The sequence below is a fragment of the Bidens hawaiensis genome, unplaced genomic scaffold, assembly GCF_021521415.1.
Source record: "Bidens hawaiensis isolate Kalapana, Puna unplaced genomic scaffold, B.hawaiensis_p1.1 tig00029918_1, whole genome shotgun sequence".
Taxonomy (NCBI): Eukaryota; Viridiplantae; Streptophyta; class Magnoliopsida; order Asterales; family Asteraceae; genus Bidens; species Bidens hawaiensis.
The window spans coordinates 62834-69412 of NW_027494976.1; the positions used below are offsets into that span (position 1 = coordinate 62834).

Sequence of the window (6579 nt, forward strand, 5' to 3'; positions counted from 1 at the left end):
AGTGCATGAAGGCAAATTGTACACTGTATTTTACTGCATATGAAGAAACAAGAACAATATCTTCCTTAAAATACAATAACTCCTCTCCCAAAATTCAAACGAAAACAGGTGAATCTTAATAATACAAGATGTTATAACACTCAAATTCAAATCTTTACCTGGGGCCCGCCTCAACACGAACAGCCCAGCCCGATCACACATGCTTCTCATTTGAACCTGTTTAATCTTGTAATATAAACCTTCCCATGTGTAAACTCAGGTTGTGACATTTTGATGTATGAAATCTGATCAACCGAGCAAATCACTAAATAAGTTAGGATTTTGGCTCGTTGGGTTCACACCCATTTGCCTAACGGGTGCATCTTTGTCCAACGCATCTTTCAGGCTCGGCCCCTTGGTCAATGATGCGGGTTTCTTACTTGCACTCGCTGAACCATTATTCTGATTCTGATTCCCATTTGTAACAGTATCTGAATAAAGAGACATAAGATCATAACCATTAGAACCAGCAGCAGGAGCTTTAACATCTTGACCCAAATCAAGAAGACCCTCCAGTTGTTTAAACAGATCCACAGTTGAAGAATAACTGCTCATGTCACCAACCGGTTCACCCAAATCAAGCAAGTCAGGTGGAGGTGGTTGAACCGTTTTGTTCACAGTTACGGTTGCAGTTGTTCTTGAAGGCTTAGTATGAGCCGCAGCACCAACAGACTGCTTCCTTTCAGACCGTGAACTCGTACCCCCGAACAATGAAGCCGCCAGTTTTTGCTTCTCTTCTGAAACCTCAACATTTGACTGCCTCGGTTCACGTGGTTTAGATGTTGTATCGGGTTGTGTTGCACCATTAACCGTAGTCCTATGGGACTCAAAGTTTGAGGTGATGAGGATGAACCAGATGAGTATGTGGGCTTACCCAACTTCTTTTGAACCCCATCGAGCCGTAACTTGAGTTCTGTCGAACCCAAGCCAGAGCCAGAGCCTGCATCAGAAACGGGTACTAAAGGCCAAGTAGGTTGAACCGATGGTTGATAAGAAGGCTCGGATACAGTTGCAGTTACAGGAACTATGTCGGTTATGTTAGTAGGGACCACAGGTTTTGGAACCTCGTACGCCTCAAACCTAAGAGAATGAGTTGATGGTTGTTCATACAAGTTGTGGTTTCTGATTTTGCTATAATTTAGGGTTCCAGAACGTTCGTTTTTAGGGATATAGGGTTCAGCCCCCTGCTCTAGTGACTTCTGAACATAATTATCAAGAAACGAAAGGCTCGTATCGATCTGCATGCAAATATTAATAGTAAGTTATTAAACATCAAAACTTATTTAATTTATTAAAATACAAAAAAGGTTACCTCGATGTCTTCACAGCTAGCATTTAATGGCATAATATACTCTATGGCATTGGCATCAAGATTTAGGATTGCTTGGAATTCATATGCACGTTGTTGGAGATCAGATGAGTGAGATGCTGATAATTCCTCAAGCAATGACTGGCACTGCAAAGACATTGAATCTTGAGAAACTTCTAAAAACTGAATACAATATCAATTCGGAATAAAAAAAATTATACAGACCTCTGGTAACAAACTTGCTTTTCTTCCAGCTGCTTTCTCAAAACAATATACTTTCATAAGCGCAGTCACTGCATATGCCTTTAGAATTGCAAAAGAAAGGAAAAAGTCAACATACCAATAGTGTTTGTTTGTAAAACCAGTCAACATACCTTAACTATATCATCACCCGAATGTGCTTCTGCCACATCACATAGCTTGCCACTGATGTAGGAAGCAGAATATTTACCGTCTGCAGTTCCATATTCACCCCACACCCAACATATGACCTGTTGCAAAGTTAACATATAAGATAAATATATATACACAAACCTACATATAATAAAAAGAAATCCGTTGACCATGAAACCTGAACTTACCTGGAGAAATGCTGATGGAAGTTTTGGCTCATCAACTATTTTCAGGTAAGATTCCACCTGCAAACCAAAAAAGAAATCACAGCAAAAGAAAATAACTATAACTGAAATTTAAAAATAAGGAATTGCATACAGCGGATAATCTCAGCTGCTATCTGCTGTATCATCATCCTCTCCAAATCCTTCAGCAATCAATCGCATCAAGTTATGTGCAACCTTAAGGTTCACTAAATCTCCAGCATGCTGGAAAACTTTGTTCATGGTCTGTAAATCAAAAAAAGGTGGAAATAAATTATTGATTAACATGCAAAAAAAAAATTTAAATATATTTGTGTGTGTATAAACCTGGATGAACCAATGGTTACTGGGAGCAAATTGTTCTGCAAGCTCCACACATCTGGATGCTGTTTCAGTTTTGTAGTGATTATCATTAATGCTAATCATGTAATCAATCATACGGTCTACTATTACTTCCACATTGGAGGATTTTGTCATTTTATATAGCAGCTCAAAGGTTTTCCTCTTTAGAGTGTCATCACGATCCTGGATATTGCAAGTAATTAATTAAAATCATTTCCAAAAAGATAAACAAATAGATCAGTCAACTGATCAAACTCACCTCTAAGCAATCGATCACAGCAAGTTGGTGTTGTTCAGCAATATCTGGACTTATTTGTATTAATCTACCAAGAGCATCGATACCCATATACTTCAAATTATGACAGTCACTCTAAAATGGAAAATATATATGCAAATAAGACTTGGAATTATAAAATAACAAACTACAATAATATATTACCTTGAGGAAATTAGCGATTGCATCAGCAGCTGATTCCAATAACTTGGGACTCGATTGTATAGAAGAAATGCAACATATGCATTCATAAATAATGGCATTTCCTATGTTACTAGCTGTATCACTTTTTCTCATTATGTCCCCGATGACTGTACACATTTGCTCACTTGACTTTTTGTCACCACTACCGAGTAATGCTAGGATTTTTAGCAACTTAATCTGGCGCAATGAAAAGAATCAGTTATGATGCCAAAAGTTATAACTTGCTTTCACAAACTCAAGCTATAATCAAAATTATTTGAATACAGTTGTAAAGAGTAAAGAATTTATCATGTTTGCTTTTTTTCTCAATCAAACATAAGATAAAAAATAGATGCAGTATTTTTTATTTATGCGTAATCTAGTGTACAAGTAAAACGCGTCAGGATTTATCTACATAGACTTAGTTTATAACTGTAATAATAATTCAAGAACTCAAAAGGCATGGATCAAAGGTAATTGTAAAACCTTTATCTTGTGCATAGAATAGACTTAAGAAATTTAGCAGCAAACTACTGTTAATAATGTGGAAGGAATGGTTGGATGACGATAAATTGCACATGCAACTAAAAATGCATGAGTTTTAATTTGATATGGGTACAAACCCTGTGAGAGAAAAAAAAGTCAGATTATATATCGAGCATATATCTCTTACTTTAAAACATGTATACATATGTTAAGATATAAAATACAAATGATACGAGATAAAACTGAAGCAATAAATGAGAACATGGAAACAAGATGAAACGAGATGGCTGATCTAAAGTTTAAACTAAATAAGTACGCAACTGATCAAGATAATAAAAAAATGAGAACATTGAAAAGAAATCAACATTGGAAACTAACATGGGGTTGTGTTGTATTGTTAGTTTGTTACATATTCACATACATTCATATGAGGCAAGCTAGCTTTTGCAATATACATTTTAAAAAAAGGCATGAATGAAAAGTTAGGTACTTTTTCACAAGATGAATACACACTAAAATCTAATTTCTTAATATGTTCTACTTTTACTTCAAATTTTTCCGCTATATCAAAAGAACAATTTGTTGTGTTTCCTTACTTTTTCCTCTAATAAAACAATAAAATTAAGCTTACACCAAAGAAGTTAGCCTTATGTTGAGGACCCTAGGGATTGTGCATTTCTATGTTGAATGGTTTCATAATCCGTGTTCACTTCATTTCAAGTCTACCTTAACTAGTTCTACAACCGCTGTTGTTATTAAGCTTTCCATTGTTTAAGAAGTTTCCAATCAATATGACAGAAAATGGACATCTAGAAGCATTCCTAATAGCAAACTTAAATGATATGGGCATATATGAAAGCAATCGTTAAACATCAACTGAATTAAATGTTATGTCACACAAACTGCTTGCACGAATCCAGAAGTTCTCCTAGACGTGAATCAAGCAATGATCGTTTTACCGACGATATTCTGTCCAAAAAGTTCAATCCTAACCAGTATTGAGTTTTTATTCTCCAAGGAAAGAGACATAAGTTTATCAAGTATTGAGTTTTTATTCTCCAAGGAAAGAAACATAACAATGAGAAACTGAAAGAACCCAAATAAAATTCACACTCTGCCAAAAAAAAAAAAAAAAAGAAAAAAAACCACAGCAGCATGTAGTTCATAAAAGTGCTTAGCTATTGATCAAAAGGCAACAGAAACATCTCGTCCAATAGCAAAGTTTCTGATTTCATGAAATGAAAACTAATGGGCAACACAAGTAGGATAAAACTAAAATCCCATCAAAGAGGGAAAAAACTATATTTTGCAACGAACGACACAAAGAGAAAAGTGTGTGCAGTTTGTTCACATGAAGGAGGATTAAAAGTTTCTAAAAAGAAGGGCCTATGGTATATACATGTGCAACAAGTGGTCAAGTGCATACCTGAATGAAAGGGGCAGGTGCCTGATGATAGTCATAAGTTTTTGGCAATCTGCGCTCAGCAACTTGCTTAAGAATGTTGACAAAACTTGCAACTAGATCTTTGTATAGGCTTACATCTGCCATGATAAGATCATGTAAAGGGAAAAGTGTAGCACCCATGACACCAGGGTCATTATCAGAAAGTCTCTGCAAAAAAACGTACAACTCAAGACTCAGGAAATTTGATTATATCATAATACAAATTTTCAAGACTAGTCAACAAATTCACCAATTGCATCGGTAGAAATCCGTTACATGCAAATCATCAACAAAAAGGTAGCAGATTCAATAACATAGAGCTATGGCAAGATGCCTGTGCTGTGTTTACTCAAATCTGATGGTGAAGATAAACACATTGCTGTGTGATTAGAGTCCCATGAATCTCACAGCCGTTAATATGTCAGTTGTGTAGTTTCAGATAGCAATTTTTTTGGTACTCACACCAGCTCAAAACTCATCTTGTTTTTAAACTTGAAAGATGAGTTAAATCATATATTGACTATATGCTCATTTTATGTGAAGTTGATTTGGAAAATCACACATTCCAACAAGCTTGCTTCAGCTTTTGAAGTAAAGAACCTAACGACAAACAAACTAATTAATGCAGCGCATGTAACAATATCATTAGAAACATAAAAGTGTAAAACTTCACCTGAATAGTTAAAACCTACTTAAATTGTATGACAATTTGTATGAAGTATTTATATCATGCCTAACTAGCAGAATTCAAATAAAATCAGATTGCATGTAGAACTAAAAACCATAATGCAGGTAAAACCAAAAAAACATCAACCTTGCGAAAATTCGCCACAAGATGATTAACCGAGGCGGGCGTCTTCCGATGAAAGCTATGCAACGCCATGACAGCCTTCTTCCTAACGGCCTCCTTATGATGCCCCAACAACTCCACGACCTGCTGCACCACAGCGGGGACCGTCTCCTCATTAATCAACTTACAACATGCGTTCAGCGCGGCGCACACCGACCAAATAATTATCCGACTTCAAATCCTTCTGGATCGTATTGACAATCAAAATAATCAAATCATGATCCTCGTTCAAAAACAGAGTAACCGCCAAATAACCAGTTCGTTTGAGTAAGAGCGAATCGTCATGCGTCATTTTAACGGCGTGGATGTATCCGAAGGAAGCATCGTGGCCGAGCATCTCGATGTAGACTAAACGGATGATGTACTCTTTCATTTTACGCTTGGGGATGTCAGGCTCGTTGATTCGGCGTTTTAGGGTTTCGATCTGGTGTAGGATGATCCGGTCTTCTTCGGATTTGGATCGGGCTTCGCCGATGGATTTGATTAGGTCTAGAAACTCCTTCGATTGGCCGTTGGAGCCCATTGCCAGCTCACGCCCGATTGTCTTTAGCTGCGCCAGATTTGCAGATTGTTTGGGGATTTAGGGTTTCGATGGATCAGGATTTACAGAGTCTTGTGAAGAAGAAGAAGAAGAAGAAGAAGAAGAAGAAGATGTTGAATTTAGAGAGACGAGTGTAATGCATGTGGCTTGGGGTTGAGTGGGTAGATGTGGAAAACAAAATGGTTTCTCGACCCGACCCGACCCGGTGTATTCAACCCGGAACCGGTTTCCTACATTGGGATTCTCCCCGGACCCATAAGAACCGGTTCCATCTTTACCCGGTCAAAACCCGACCTGAAACCCGAAAAAAGCCCAGAAAACCCAGTCAAATAACTGACTATATCCGGAACCAGTTCCTACAAAATTCCCGGTTTGTGCACCTCTAAACTTGAACCCAGACAGGTTTCGACTCGGTTGAATCTAAAGGTGCACAAACCGGTTCGGGTTGAAACCCATTCGGTTTGGTCAACAAAAGTCAAAATCGGTTTACGATCGGATTTGGTTCGCGTTTAAAC

The 6579-nt window shown here is 37.3% G+C and overlaps 1 pseudogene across 1 annotated transcript; it reads right to left on the reverse strand.

Moving 5' to 3' along the window:
• LOC143579714 (AP-4 complex subunit epsilon-like) lies at positions 1 to 6061 on the reverse strand (annotated as a pseudogene). The gene is made up of 11 exons (XR_013143511.1): positions 5488 to 6061; positions 4656 to 4841; positions 2726 to 2941; positions 2546 to 2656; positions 2272 to 2469; positions 2060 to 2190; positions 1930 to 1986; positions 1723 to 1839; positions 1574 to 1651; positions 1352 to 1495; positions 1 to 1277 (listed from the first exon to the last, which is right to left on the reverse strand). The product of XR_013143511.1 is annotated as an AP-4 complex subunit epsilon-like (transcript).
• Between the last annotated feature and the right edge of the window lie 518 nt (positions 6062 to 6579).